Source organism: Ranitomeya variabilis, chromosome 3 (assembly GCF_051348905.1).
Source record: "Ranitomeya variabilis isolate aRanVar5 chromosome 3, aRanVar5.hap1, whole genome shotgun sequence".
In the NCBI taxonomy this organism is placed as follows: Eukaryota; Metazoa; Chordata; class Amphibia; order Anura; family Dendrobatidae; genus Ranitomeya; species Ranitomeya variabilis.
This window is the reverse complement of record NC_135234.1, coordinates 66,030,572-66,046,902: the sequence shown is the minus strand read 5'-3', so window position 1 is coordinate 66,046,902 and position 16,331 is coordinate 66,030,572.

The window sequence follows — 16,331 nt, the reverse complement described above, 5'->3', positions numbered from 1 at the left end:
TACATTAGGGGCTCTGCAAACGCAATGTGACGCCTGCAGACCAATCCATCTAAGTCTGCATTCCAAATGACGCTCCTTCCCTTCCAAGCTCTGCCATGCGCTCAAAAGGTGGTTCCCGCCCACATATGGGGTATCAGCGTACTCAGGACAAATTGGACAACAACTTTTGGGGTCCAATTTCAACTGTTACCCTTAGAAAAATAGAAAACTGGGGGCTAAAAAATAATTTTTGTGGAAAAAAAAAAAAAAAAAGATTTTTTATTTTCAAAGCTCTGCGTTATAAACTGTAGTGAAACACTTGGGGGTTCAAAGTTCTCACAACACATCTAGATAAGTTCCTTGGGGGGTTTAGTTTCCAATATGGGGTCACTTGTGTTGGGTTTCTTCTGTTTAGGTACATTAGGGGCTCTGCAAACGCAATGTGATGCCTGCAGACCAATCCACCTAAGTCTGCATTCCAAATGACGCTCCTTCCCTTCCGAGCTCTGCCATGCGCTCAAACGGTGGTTCCCCCCACATATGGGGTATCAGCGTACTCAGGACAAATTGGACAACAACTTTTGGGGTCCAATTTCAACTGTTACCCTTGGAAAAATACAAAACTGGGGGCTAAAAACTAATTTTTATGGAAAAAAAAAAGAATTTTTATTTTCACGGCTCTGCGTTATAAACTGTAGTGAAACACTTGGGGGTTCAAAGCTCTCACAACACATCTAAATGAGTTCCTTAGGGGGTCTACTTTCAAAAATGTGGGGGTTTCAATGTTTAGGCACATGAGTGGCTCTCTAAATGCAACATGGCGTCCCATCTCAATTCCAGTCAATTTTGCATTGAAAAGTCAAACGGCGCTCCTTCCCTTCTGAGCTCTCCCATGCGCCCAAACAGTGGTTTACCCCCACATATGGGGTATCAGCGTACTCAGGATAAATTGTACAACAACTTTTGGGGTCCATTTTCTTCTCTTACCCTTAGCAAAATAAAAAATTTGGGGTGAAAAGATCATTTTTGTGAAAAGATATGATGTTTTATTTTTACGGCTCTGCATTATAAACTTGTGTGAATTACTTAATGGGTCAAAGTGCTCACCACACATCTAGATAAGTTCCTTAGGGGGTCTACTTTCCAAAATGGTGTCACTTGTGTGGGGTTTCAATGTTTAGGCACATTAGTGGCTCTCCAAACGCAACATGGTGTCCCAACTCAATTCCTGTCAATTTTGCATTGAAAAGTCAAACGGCACTCCTTCCCTTCCGAGCTCTCCCATGCGCCCAAACAGTGGTTTACCCCCATATATGGAGTATCAGCGTACTCTGGACAAATTGGACAACAACTTTTGGGGTCCAATTTCTTCTCTTATCCTTGGGAAAATAAGAAATTGGGGGCAAAAATATCATTTTTGTGAAAAAATTTGATTTTTTATTTTTACGGCTCTGCATTATAAACTTCTGTGAATCACTTAATGGGTCAAAGTGCTCATCACACATCTAGATAAGTTCCTTAGGGGTCTACTTTCCAAAATGGTGTCACTTGTGGGGGGTTTCAATGTTTAGGCACATTAGTGGCTCTCCAAACGAAACATGGCGTCCCATCTCAATTCCTGTCAATTTTGCATTGAAAAGTCAAACGGTGCTCCTTCCCTTCCGAGCTCTCCCATGCGCCCCAAACAGTGGTTTACCCCCATATATGGGGTATCAGCGTACTCAGGACAAATTGGACAACAACTTTTGCAGACCAATTTCTTCTCATATCCTTGGGAAAATAAAAAATTGGGCGCGAAAAGATCATTTTTTTGAAAAAATATGATTTTTTATTTTTACAGCTCTGCATTATAAACTTCTGTGAATCACTTAATGGGTCAAAGTGCTCATCACACATCTAGATAAGTTCCTTAGGGGGTCTACTTTCCAAAATGGTGTCACTTGTGGGGGGTTTCAATGTTTAGGCACATCAGGGGCTCTCCAAACGCAACATGGCGTCCCATCTCAATTCCAGTCAATTTTGCATTGAAAAGTCAAATGGTGCTCCTTCGCTTCCGAGCTCTGCCATGCGCCCAAACAGTGGTTTACCCCCACATATGGGGTATCGGCGTACTCAGGACAAATTGTACAACAACGTTTGGGGTCCATTTTCTCCTGTTACCCTTGGTAAAATAAAACAAATTGGAGCTGAAGTAAATTTTTTGTGAAAAAAAGTTAAATGTTCATTTTTATTTAAACATTCCAAAAATTCCTGTGAAACACCTGAAGGGTTAATAAACTTCTTGAATGTGGTTTTGAGCACCTTGAGGGGTGCAGTTTTTAGAATGGTGTCACACTTGGGTATTTTCCATCATATAGACCCCTCAAAATGACTTCAAATGAGATGTGGTCCCTAAAAAAAATGGTGTTGTAAAAATCATAAATTGCTGGTCAACTTTTAACCCTTATAACTCCCTAACAAAAAAAATGTTGGTTCCAAAATTGTGCTGATATAAAGTAGATATGTGGTAAATATTAGTAATTAAGTATTTTGTGTGACATATCTCTGTGATTTAATTGTATAAAAATTCAAAGTTGGAAAATTGCAAAATTTTCCACATTTTCGCCAAATTTCCATTTTTTTCACAAATAAACGCAGGTAATATCAAAGAAATTTTACCACTATAATGAAGTAAAATATGTCACGAGAAAACAGTGTCAGAATCACCAGGATCCGTTGAAGCGTTCCAGAGTTATAACCTCATAAAGGGACAGTGGTCAGAATTGTAAAAATTGGCCTGGTCATTAACGTGCAAACCACCCTTGGGGGTAATGAGGTTAACAAAATATTCCATATATCACCTTTGACACTGACTAGACAACCATATAGACTTACCGTATATACCTACCTATCCAGATGTGGCACTAAGGAGTCGCCACCCTTTAAATTTTAACTTGTTATTTTTTAACTTTTATTTTTTGTCTATGTATTATTTATATGTGTAATAAACCTGAATTTACAATTTCATTATTGCTTGATTGTCCATTTTCTCTTTTGGTTATTTATGCAAAATTCTATGAATAAGCTCTTCTTTAACTAGCCTTCTTTTTGGGATTCTAGATAAGATAGGATAGTAAGATTATATGTTGTATCCACTGACAAGGATATGTATTCAACTTCTCCGGGGTCTCTGAGGGAGGAGAATGAACAGTACAAATGTGGCAAACGGTAAACGAATATTGGTTGCACCAAGGGAAAGTTAATTTTGCACTACATACACTACGCTATAGCGCTATCACAAAGCGCACCACGACTAGTGATGAGTGAACGTGCTCCTATAACGTGTTATCCAAGCATGCTCCAGTGTTATCCGAGTTTCTTGGGCATGCTCGGATAATATGTTCGAGTCCCAGCGGCTGCCTGTTTTGCAGCAGTAGACAGCCGCAACACATGGGGGGATTGCCTAACAAACAGGGAATCTCTGCATGTGCTATGGCTGACTACCGCCACAAAACATGCAGCCACCGGGACTTGAACATATTATTCGACATTGCCCAAGAAACTCTGATAACACCGGAGTATGCTCGGATAATATGTTATCGCTCATGTTATTCGCTCATCACTAACCATGACATATCATAAGCGAAATATGGACATTCATTAGCACGAAATAAATGTTCGTTTGTTGCTTGCTATACCTGTATCTCAATACGTTGGCATTATGTACTCTAACACTGATAATGCCTTTCTATGTAAAAATGTAAAAAAGAAGCTAAAAGCTTTGGAAGGTTATAGAAAACCATTTCTCAGTGATAGTACTGTTGAGGCCAATGTCTCAACCCAAGTTAAAATAAGAGCTTAAAAACATTAAGATGTCTGTATAGGTGAAAAGTGAAGGCGTCTAAATACATGTGAAATCTTTAATGCACATTCATGAAAAGAAACGCTCTGTTGATTCCTATGCAAACATAAATGAATAAATCAAGTAACTGCACAAATCTCAGAAGGCTGACGTACATGGTGAAGCACGTCAAGCCAATCATGTACTCATGCTTTCAGTTTTTCCGGCAAAACGTATCTGTACAATCATCTCTGCAAATCAAAACTATTTTTCTTTTTGAGATTGAATGCACCAAATCGTCCGAATTCCCACGTAGAAGGCCAAGATTCAGGAGAATTAATCAGGAATATTATCAGTTGTCATATTTAGCTTTATTCTTAAGGTACCTTCACACTAAACGACATTGCAGCGATAACGACAGCGATCCGTGACGTTGCAGCGTCCTAGATAGCGATATCGTTGTGTTTGACACGCAGCAGCGATCTGGATCCTGCTATGATATCGCTGGTCTTTGCTGAAAGTTCAGAACTTTATTTGGTCATCAGATCGGCGTGTATCGTTGTGTTTGACAGCAAAAGCAACGATGCCAGCGATGTTTTACAATGGTAACCAGGGTAAATATCGGGTTACTAAGCGCAGGGCCGCGCTTAGTAACCCGATATTTACCCTGGTTACCATTGTAAAAGTAAAAAAAAAACACTACATACTCACCTTCTGATGTCTGTCACGTCCCCCGGCGTCCGCGCTGCTGCTCAGAGCTTCCTGCACTGAATGTGTCAGTGGCGGCCGTAAAGCAAAGCACAGTGGTGACGTCACCGCTGTGCTTTAGGGCCGGCGCTTACACAGTGCAGGGAAGCGGACGCCGAGGGAAGCGACAGACACCGGAATGTAAGTATGTACTGTTTGGTTTTTTTTACATTTACACTGGTAACCAGGGTAAACATCGGGTTACTAAGCGCGGCCCTGCGCTTAGTAACCTGATGTTTACCCTGGTTACCCGGGGACTTCGGCATCATTGGTGGCTGGAGAGCTGTCTGTGTGACAGCTCTCCAGCGACCACACAACGATGAAACAGCGACGCTGCAGCGATCGGCATCGTTGTCTATATCGCTGCAGCGTCGCTTAATGTGACGGTACCTTCCGGATGAAAGCCAAACCAAAATCTTAATTTGTAGACACAGTGTTTCAGGGCATCGCCCCTCATCAGTTCAAAGTATGAGATCTGATTTGGCTAGGTGAGAGGCTTAAGACTGGGATCTAAGGGGTAACATTTATTCTGCTTAATTTCCTAGAGCAGCATGCATGGCATTTAAGTCTCTTCACTCTGACATTGTAGGCCTGGCTTGTTACTCTCCACAAGGAGATACGTTAGACATGTCGGAATAAAACTCAAATGGTAGCTGAGCTGACCTTTCAGGTAAACTTTTCTGAAAGGTGTTGGTTCTATTGTCTGATGAGGGATTGCTACATATGATGAGAATGTAGTAGCTTATAAATGGAAGTCTAGTCATTAGTTCTGCATCAGTGTTCTTCATAATGATTTCTAGAAGTAGAAGTGTTTGTCAAGAAAATTTTCCTACTGTCACTGGATTTAAATAGGCGCAAACCTGTCTTTAATGCTGCACCATACATCATCTGTTATGATAGCTATGCTTGCTGTTATGTCTCACCTGGTGAGATGGATGCTCAAAGCCTTTGGTCCAGATGAGGAGTTCTTGAGCAGCATGGACAGGTGGCACTGATGCTGCATGACGGCTGAGTTAGGCTACGTTCACATTTGCGGCCAGCGCCGCAGCGTCGGGCGCCGCAGCGGCGCCGCATGCGTCATGCGCCCCTATATTTAACATGGGGGCGCATGGACATGCGGCGCACTTGCGTTTTGCGCCGCATGCGTCGCTGCGGCGCCCGCGTCCAGGCGCAGAGGACGCAGCAAGTTGCATTTTTGCTGCGTCCAAATTCAATGAAAAAAAACGACGCATGCGGCGCAAAACGCAGCGTTGTGCATGCGTTTTGCTGCGTTTTTGTTTGCGTTGTGCGCTGCGGCGCCGACGCTGCGGCGCACAACGCAAATGTGAACGTAGCCTTAGGGTGAACTGTTGTTAAAGTGATGTAACAGGCTGTAGAGGAGATGCTGAACTGCTGAAGTAGATTTTTCAGTGTCTCAAACCACTTACATTACACAATTATCGTAAATGATGGGTTGTTAACCTTAAAATCTAAGAAAAAACAAAATGAGCATTTACCCTACAGCAAGTAAATATGTAAATAGTAATAGTACATGTAAATAACATAGGGTATTTAGTTTACACAATTTTGATGAAAAAATATAAATGCCATTCTACTTCAATAAACCTTACTATGTATCAAACAATGTCAATATGAGTAAGAACAGGGTAGGACCTGGTCCTCACCAAGACACCCGTCCATGGGAAGCTGTCATGATTCTCAATGGCGAGAGAACATAGCCCAGCATATATGAGAACTAGCTCTTGGAAGATGGAAACTATACTGACCATGAACTAAACCTGCCGCACAACTAGAAGTGGCCGGGTAGCATGCCTACGTTTTTTTTTTCCCTAGATGCCCAGCGCCAGCCGGAGAACTACCTAATCCTAGCAGAGGAAAAGACAGTCCTGGCTCACCTCTAGAGAAATTTTCCCAAAAGGCAGACAGAGGCCCCCACATATATTGGCGGTGATTTTAGATGAAATGACAAACGTAGTATGAAAATAGGTTTAGCAAAAATCGAGGTCCGCTTACTAGATAGCAAGAAGACAGAAAGGGCACTTTCATGGTCAGCAGAAAACCCTATCAAAACACCATCCAGAAATTACTTTAAGACTCTAGCATTAACTCATAACACCAGAGTGGCAATTTCCGCTCACAAGAGCTTTCCAGACACAGTAACGAAACAGCAGCTGTGAACAGGAACAAAATGCAAAAACACACAAGGACAAAAGTCCAACTTAGCTGGGAGTTGTCTAGTAGCAGGAACATGCACAGAAAGGCTTCTGATTACATTGTTGACCGGCATGAAACTGACAGAGGAGCAAGGTTATATAGCGACTCCCACATCCTGATAGGAGCAGGTGAACAGAGGGGATGATGCACACAAGTACAATTCCACAAGTGGCCACCGGGGGAGCCCAGAATCCAATTTCACAACAGTACCCCCCCCTCAAGGAGGGGGCACCGAACCCTCACCAGAACCACCAGGGCGATCAGGATGAGCCCTATGAAAGGCACGGACAAGATCGGAGGCATGAACATCAGAGGCAGTGACCCAAGAATTATCCTCCTGACCGTATCCCTTCCATTTGACCAGATACTGGAGTTTCCGTCTGGAAACACGAGAGTCCAAGATCTTTTCCACAACGTACTCCAACTCACCCTCAACCAACACCGGAGCAGGAGGCTCAACGGAAGGCACAGCCGGTACCTCATACCTGCGCAACAATGACCGATGAAAAACATTATGAATCGAAAAGGATGCAGGGAGGTCCAAACGGAAGGACACAGGGTTAAGAATCTCCAATATCTTGTACGGGCCGATGAACCGAGGCTTAAACTTAGGAGAAGAACCCCTCATAGGGACAAAACGAGAAGACAACCACACCAAGTCCCCAACACAAAGCCGAGGACCAACACGACGACGGCGGTTGGCAAAAAGCTGAGTCTTCTCCTGGGACAACTTCAAATTGTCCACCACCTGCCCCCAAATCTGATGCAACCTCTCCACCACAGCATCCACTCCAGGACAATCCGAAGATTCCACTTGACCGGAGGAAAATCGAGGATGAAACCCCGAATTACAGAAAAACGGGGACACCAAGGTGGCAGAGCTGGCCCGATTATTGAGGGCGAACTCCGCCAAAGGCAAAAAAGCAACCCAATCATCCTGATCCGCAGACACAAAACACCTCAAATATGTCTCCAAGGTCTGATTAGTCCGCTCGGTCTGGCCATTAGTCTGAGGATGGAAAGCAGACGAAAAAGACAAATCTATGCCCATCCTAGCACAGAATGCCCGCCAAAATCTAGACACGAATTGGGTCTCTCTGTCAGAAACGATATTCTCCGGAATACCATGCAAACGAACAACATTTTGAAAAAACAGAGGAACCAACTCGGAAGAAGAAGGCAACTTAGGCAAGGGAACCAGATGGACCATCTTAGAGAAACGGTCACACACCACCCAGATGACAGACATCTTATGAGAAACAGGCAGATCCGAAATAAAATCCATCGAGATGTGCGTCCAAGGCCTCTTCGGGATAGGCAAGGGTAACAACAATCCACTAGCCCGAGAACAACAAGGCTTGGCCCGAGCACAAACGTCACAAGACTGCACAAAGCCTCGCACATCTCGTGACAGGGAAGGCCACCAGAAGGACCTTGCCACCAAATCCCTGGTACCAAAGATTCCAGGATGACCTGCCAACGCAGAAGAATGAACCTCAGAGATGACTCTACTGGTCCAATCATCAGGAACAAACAGTCTACCAGGTGGGCAACGATCAGGTCTATCCGCCTGAAACTCCTGCAAGGCCCGCCGCAGGTCTGGAGAAACGGCAGACAATATCACTCCATCTTTAAGGATACCTGTGGGCTCAGAATTACCAGGGGAGTCAGGCTCAAAACTCCTAGAAAGGGCATCCGCCTTAACATTCTTAGAACCCGGTAGGTAAGACACCACAAAATTAAACCGAGAGAAAAACAACGACCAGCGCGCCTGTCTAGGATTCAGGCGCCTGGCAGACTCAAGGTAAATTAAATTTTTGTGGTCAGTCAATACCACCACCTGATGTCTGGCCCCCTCAAGCCAGTGACGCCACTCCTCAAAAGCCCACTTCATGGCCAAAAGCTCCCGATTCCCAATATCATAATTCCGCTCGGCGGGCGAAAATTTACGGGAAAAAAAAGCACAAGGTCTCATCACGGAGCAGTCGGAACTTCTCTGCGACAACACCGCCCCAGCTCCGATTTCAGAAGCGTCGACCTCAACCTGAAAAGGAAGAGCAACATCAGGCTGACGCAACACTGGGGCGGAAGAAAAGCGGCGCTTGAGCTCCCGAAAGGCCTCCACAGCATCAGGGGACCAATCAGCAACATCAGCACCCTTCTTAGTCAAATCAGTCAATGGTTTTACAACATCAGAAAAACCAGCAATAAATCGACGATAAAAGTTAGCAAAGCCCAAAAATTTCTGAAGACTCTTAAGAGAAGAGGGTTGCGTCCAATCACCAATAGCCTGAACCTTGACAGGATCCATCTCGATGGAAGAGGGGGAAAAAATGTATCCCAAGAAGGAAATCTTTTGAACCCCAAAAACACACTTAGAACCCTTCACACACAAGGAATTAGACCGCAAAACCTGAAAAACCCTCCTGACCTGCTGGACATGAGAGTCCCAGTCATCCGAAAAAATCAGAATATCATCCAGATACACAATCATAAATTTGTCCAAATAATCGCGGAAAATGTCATGCATAAAGGACTGGAAGACTGAAGGGGCATTTGAAAGACCAAAAGGCATCACCAAATACTCAAAATGGCCCTCGGGCGTATTAAATGCGGTTTTCCACTCATCCCCCTGCTTGATTCGCACCAAATTATACGCCCCACGGAGATCAATCTTAGAGAACCACTTGGCCCCCTTTATACGAGCAAACAAATCAGTAAGCAGTGGTAACGGATATTGATATTTAACCGTGATTTTATTCAAAAGTCGATAATCAATACACGGCCTCAAAGAGCCGTCTTTCTTAGACACAAAGAAAAAACCGGCTCCTAAGGGAGATGACGAAGGACGAATATGTCCCTTTTCCAAGGACTCCTTTATATATTCTCGCATAGCCGCGTGTTCAGGCACAGACAGATTAAATAAACGACCCTTAGGGTATTTACTACCCGGGATCAAGTCTATGGCACAATCGCACTCCCGGTGCGGAGGTAGTGAACCAACCTTGGGTTCTTCAAAAACGTCACGAAAGTCAGACAAGAATTCAGGAATCTCAGAGGGAATAGATGATGAAATGGAAACCAAAGGTACGTCCCCATGAGTTCCTTTACATCCCCAGCTTAACACAGACATAGCTCTCCAGTCGAGGACTGGGTTATGAGATTGCAGCCATGGCAATCCCAGCACCAAAACATCATGTAGATTATACAGCACCAGAAAGCGAATAACCTCCTGGTGATCCGGATTAACACGCATAGTCACTTGTGTCCAGTATTGTGGTTTATTACTAGCCAATGGGGTGGAGTCAATCCCTTTCAGAGGTATCGGAGCCTCCAATGGCTCCAAATCATACCCACAGCGTTTGGCAAAGGACCAATTCATAAGACTCAAAGCAGCGCCAGAGTCGACATAGGCGTCCGCGGTAATAGATGACAAAGAACAAATCAGGGTCACAGATAGAATAAACTTAGACTGTAAAGTGCTAATTGAAACAGACTTGTCAGGCTTCTTAGTACGCTTAAAGCATGCTGATATAACATGAGTTGAATCACCACAATAGAAGCACAACCCATTTTTTCGTCTAAAATTCTGCCGCTCGCTTCTGGACAGAATTCTATCACATTGCATATTTTCTGGCGTTTTCTCAGTAGACACCGCCAAATGGTGCACAGGTTTGCGCTCCCGCAGACGCCTATCGATCTGAATAGCCATCGTCATGGACTCATTCAGACTCGCAGGCACACTCAGAACTAGAGGGAAAAAAAAAAAAAAAAAAAATTGTAGCAGACTTCTTTTTTCTCTCCTTTCTCAGCCAGTAATTTAACCCTTTTTTTTGGGCCGGTCAAACTGTCATGATTCTCAATGGCGAGAGAACATAGCCCAGCATATATGAGAACTAGCTCTTGGAAGATGGAAACTATACTGACCATGAACTAAACCTGCCGCACAACTAGAAGTGGCCGGGTAGCATGCCTACGTTTTTTTTTTCCCTAGATGCCCAGCGCCAGCCGGAGAACTACCTAATCCTAGCAGAGGAAAAGACAGTCCTGGCTCACCTCTAGAGAAATTTTCCCAAAAGGCAGACAGAGGCCCCCACATATATTGGCGGTGATTTTAGATGAAATGACAAATGTAGTATGAAAATAGGTTTAGCAAAAATCGAGGTCCGCTTACTAGATAGCAAGAAGACAGAAAGGGCACTTTCATGGTCAGCAGAAAACCCTATCAAAACACCATCCAGAAATTACTTTAAGACTCTAGCATTAACTCATAACACCAGAGTGGCAATTTCCGCTCACAAGAGCTTTCCAGACACAGTAACGAAACAGCAGCTGTGAACAGGAACAAAATGCAAAAACACACAAGGACAAAAGTCCAACTTAGCTGGGAGTTGTCTAGTAGCAGGAACATGCACAGAAAGGCTTCTGATTACATTGTTGACCGGCATGAAACTGACAGAGGAGCAAGGTTATATAGCGACTCCCACATCCTGATAGGAGCAGGTGAACAGAGGGGATGATGCACACAAGTACAATTCCACAAGTGGCCACCGGGGGAGCCCAGAATCCAATTTCACAACAGGAAGCTATACAGATGAAATACTGACACATGGTAAGATTTTAATACTAGAGACAGGTTAGGACTGTCTCAATGGGTACACCTTGTCGCGACGGGATGACTTTTATGCTTTTTTTGTATCTAAATAGCATTAACTAAATTCAATATGTTATTTACATGTACTGTTACAATTTACTTATTTACTTGCTGTAGGGTATATGCTCATTTTTTTTCTTGGGTTTTGTCTGTGAAATGGTCACAGTGTGAACGTACTCTTACATTTTGCACGTTGTGATATATGTGATGCAGTGACCCCTGTAACAGGTAGGGGGCGCTGCATGGTCTCCCCGGGACGTGCACGGAGTTGACCTGCAGTGATGTCAGGGTCACGTGACCAGCCCATGTGATCCATTACTGTGGGTGTGGTTACAGGTACATAACGTGACCAGGGTGTGGGTCACATGGTCCTGTGTGGTTCCAGTGTTGGACCTGGAGGGTCCAAGTGCAAAATCCCTGAGGGAGTTCCTGAGGGCTCGGTGTGTTCCTGTGTTGGAAGCCTGAGAGGAGGCTTCCTGGAAAGCACCTGCTGGCGTGGGAGGTCCTAGTAGGAGGACCGGATCCCGGAGCAGTGCACAGTGGAACTGGGGAAGCTGGAGTCCTTCGGTGAGGTCTGGACTGACTACTGTATGCCGGGCAGGCAAGTTGGGGATCCCTGTTAGGCAGCTTACCCAGAAGAGTGTTAATGGAGTCTGGGGAAGCTGGAGTCCTTCGGTGAGGTCTGGACTGACTACTGTATGCCGGGCAGGCAAGTTGGGGATCCCTGTTAGGCAGCTTACCCAGAAGAGTGTTAATGGAGTCTGGGGAAGCTGGAGTCCTTCGGTGAGGTCTGGACTGACTACTGTATGCCGGCCAGGCAAGTTGGTGATCCCTGTAAGGCAGCTTACCCAGAGGTGCGGACTGGCAAGGAGTCAGCAGGTGGAGCCGGAGCTCCCGTCAGGTATCGTACAGGCCGGTAGTGCTTGTGAAGTTCTATGAACTGTGTGGTCTCCCTTGGGAACTGGTTAAGGGAGGACCAGCGTGTTAGTGGCCGTAAGGCAAAGCCGTACACTGAAGTGTTAGAAGCTGCAAGTAAATATCACCAGTTGGTGCCTGTTGTGTTTCATGTTATGAACTGTGCGTACCCCGGTTTATGAGGCTTAATAAACCGCATGGACTGCTTTGTTTTATAAACCCGTGCCCGTGTGCTTGAATATCGCGGCCAAGTGAGTGTCCCCCAACACTCTCAGTAAGAGAAACCTTACAATTGGTGGAGAATTTTGGCAACAATCCCGCTAGCACACGTGGAGTTAATTGCTGTGGCAGGGCCACGAAGGTGACAAGCGTCTAGCGGTAACTCGGCGGGGTTACGAAAGTGACAAGCGTCTGCTGTGACTCGGCGGGGTCACGAAGGTGACAAGCGGCAGCGGTGGACCCGTGCAGAGCCGTGTGGAGAGTAGCCGTGGTTGCAGCAAGAGGTTCCACAGCAGGCAGAGCTGTAGTGGCTTGTGGTTGGCAGCACCTGGAGGTGCCGGTTGTGTGTGACTGCAGCGGGAGCTGTGGCGGTACCAGCAGGAGCTGGTGAAAGTGACATAGAAAAAAAAAAAAAATTTTCTTTTTGTGCAGACTCTTAAAGGGCCAGTACAAGCCCAGAGACATTGGGGTGTACTGTGTGAACTGGGGCCTGAGTACCGTGGGGGAGTCCACGGGGTGTATCCCAGGGAGGGGATTATCCCTAATAGTGAGCGGTAACCCGAATAGGGGTAATGGCCCAAAAAGGGGTGGAATCCCGAAGGGGGGCTGAATCTCGAACCGGGGTGGTATCAAAAAGCGGAGCACTTGCCCAGAAAGGGGGCGGAGCCAAAAAAGGGGCGGCAATCAGTGAGGTGTCACGACTGCGTCCTTTTTGGCTGGATGGAAAGTGTGTGCAAGGGTTGATAGACCCGGGGAGAGAAGCGTCTGTGCTGAGAACCCGTCCAGGAGATTCTGTGTCACCTGGCGACACTGAATATCTCCAGGTAGCCACTATCTACATTGTCGCAGCGGAGGTTTCCACATACCATGAGGTGGTTGTAGACCCGATCTTGCCGTATCCTATGGTAATAGGACAATATTTGGTAGCACTGTGGGAAAAGGCTGAAGTGTTTGTGGATATAATGTGGATGTCAGTTAGTAATGTTGAGAAGGCAGGCCTGACCAGAGGGAAAGGTGCGACTGTCCAACTAACTGATCTGACGTCACCTGAAGTGTGCCACAATACGACTGGTAGTGGTCTGCTGGATAAAACATGTGGAGCTGACACCCGGACAGAGAGTGACTTGCAGGGTCATCAGACTGTGGGGTGTGACACAGATTCTGGGGGTGACTGTGACAAGTCATGGCCAGTAACAAACGCGTATGCCCTGGTGACAGGTGGAGGACGGGGTCCAGGACCTGTGGTAACGGGTGGAGGACGGGGTCCAGGACCTGTGGTAACGGGTGGAGGACGGGGTCCAGGACCTGTGGTGACGGGTGGAGGACGGGGTCCAGGACCTATGGTGATAGGTGGAGGACGGGGTCCAGGACCTGTGCTGACGGGTGGAGGACGGGGTCCAGGACCTGTGCTGACAGGTGGAGGACGGGGTCCAGGACCTGTGCTGACGGGTGGAGGACGGGGTCCAGGACCTGTGGTAACAAATCCGGAGGATGGGAGAAGCGAGATGGAATTGGTTATAGAGACGGTGAACGACCATGTCGAACAAGAAAGGGTCCTGAGACAAGCGGCTGAGCGCAGAGTGGATGAGCTGGAGAAGGAAGTCTCGGAGCTCAGAGGCCACCTGTTCAGGTGGCAAAGTGTGTATCAGACCCTAAAGGAAGACATTGTAGTGCTTAGAGAAGCACTAAAAGGCCCTCTACAAGGAAAAGAGGTGGTGGTCGCAGACTTCTCGTGCCAGTACCAGAGTGGTAATGAGAGTAAAGCTGAAGAGGAGTTGGCGCTAAAAGCAGAACAAGATGGCCACCCGGTTGTGACAGGTGTCTTGATGGAAAGGTCCATGGCAAGGCAGGATCCATCTGTTCTTGAAGGAAGTGAGACTCCGCTCTTCAAGTGCGTGATAGATGTACCTGTAGAGGCGCAAGATGCATGTACCCGCGAGGGTGTGCATGAGGCTTTTAAAAAGGCAGTGGAAGCGTGTAGTGTGCACTGGGCACTGGAGACGAAACAGTTGGTGGTACTGTCTACTAAGGAAGTCACAGTGAAGAGGGTGGCTGTCCTGAGGGACATGCACCTACGGTGCCTCTGCACGAAACAGAGGGTCCTGTTGGGGAATGGTGAGGCCACTCATTGTTTGGAGCAAACCAGGAAAGCTCAAAGTCGTCTGGGTTTGGTGGAGGACACAGTCCAAGTGCCCAGAGCTCTGGTAGCGAAGCTCACTGGCCGATTTGGAAAAGCGATGCAGGAGATGGTGGATGTGTCCGGTGTGAAGAGACTGAGGATTCCGGCTGAAGACAAGGCCCAGGTGGGTGAAGATGGAATGGTGTCATTCCTGGTTGTTGGGTCCAAGGAGAGTCTAGCGAATATCCGGATGCTCCTGAGGTATCGCGTGGCCTACTTGAGAGAAATAGAGCAGCTAAGACTGTACAGACGGCAGGTCAATAAACAGCTGCAGAACATAAGGTGGCGGCCGCCTTCTTCCCAAGGAAAAGGAAACACAAAGGACATGTACAGTAGTAGACGTAGTGATGGAGGGTCAGACTCTGATCAGTTGCTAGTCTCGACTGTAAGTGGGACTAATGTCCGTACCAACCGTGGGTGGCGACCCTGGAGAGAAAGGTCGAGTAAAGAGACAAACTTGACTAAAGGTTTGGTGTCACGGACAGACTGTAACTTAAGGGCCAAAGCTCAAGGCCTACATGTTGACCGCTGGGGGCGGGGTAAACTCAACAACTGGATGGGTCTGTGTGATGCTCAAAACCGACTGAGATGGTTCTCTCGACAGGTAGGGCAAGGCAACGTGCATGACATATCCCGTGATCCCACATGTATGACAGGTGTTCAACCCTACAGGTGTGAACAGAGGGGGGGGATATGTGATATATGTGATGCAGTGACCCCTGTAACAGGTAGGGGGCGCTGCATGGTCTCCCCGGGATGTGCACGGAGTTGACCTGCAGTGATGTCAGGATCACGTGACCAGCCCATGTGATCCATTACTGTGGGTGTGGTTACAGGTACATAACGTGACCAGGGTGTGGGTCACATGGTCCTGTGTGGTTCCAGTGTTGGACCTGGAGGGTCCAAGTGCAAAATCCCTGAGGGAGTTCCTGAGGGCTCGGTGTGTTCTTTGTTGTGAATTCTGTTTGTGGGCTCCCCCGGTGGTGTTTTATGGTATTGCCACTTATTTGCCTTCTTCTATCCTTGATCACCTGTTGACACCCATTAGGGGAGTTTCCTATTTAAGGCTGCTTGGCTGCTGGTCCGATGCCGGCCAACAATGTATCAGTAGCATTCTGTTGCATTCTCCTGCCTCAAGTTCCAGTTCAGCTAAGTTGAATTTTGTTCCTAGTTAATGTTATTTTTTGTCCAGCTATCTGCAATGTGACTCTCTGCAGCTGGAAGCTCTCGTGGACTGAAATTGCCACTCCAGTGGCATGAGTTGTCACTGGAGTTTTAAAGTAATTTCAGGATGGTGTTTTTGAGTAATGTTTTGAAGTTGACCGTGAAGTAACTCTTTCCTGTACTTCTGCTATCTAGTAAGCGGACCTCACTGTGCTAAATCTGCTGTTCATCCTACGTATGTCTTTTCCTCTTGACTCACCGTCAATATTTGTGGGGGCCTGCTATCTCCTTTTGGGGTTCATCTCTGGAGGTAAGGCAGGCCTGTATATTCCTCTGATAGGGGTAGTTAGATCTCCGGCTGGCGCGTGGTGTCTAGGGCATCGTAGGAAACACTCCCCGGCTACTTCCAGTGTCGTGTCAGGTTCAGGTCACGGTCACTT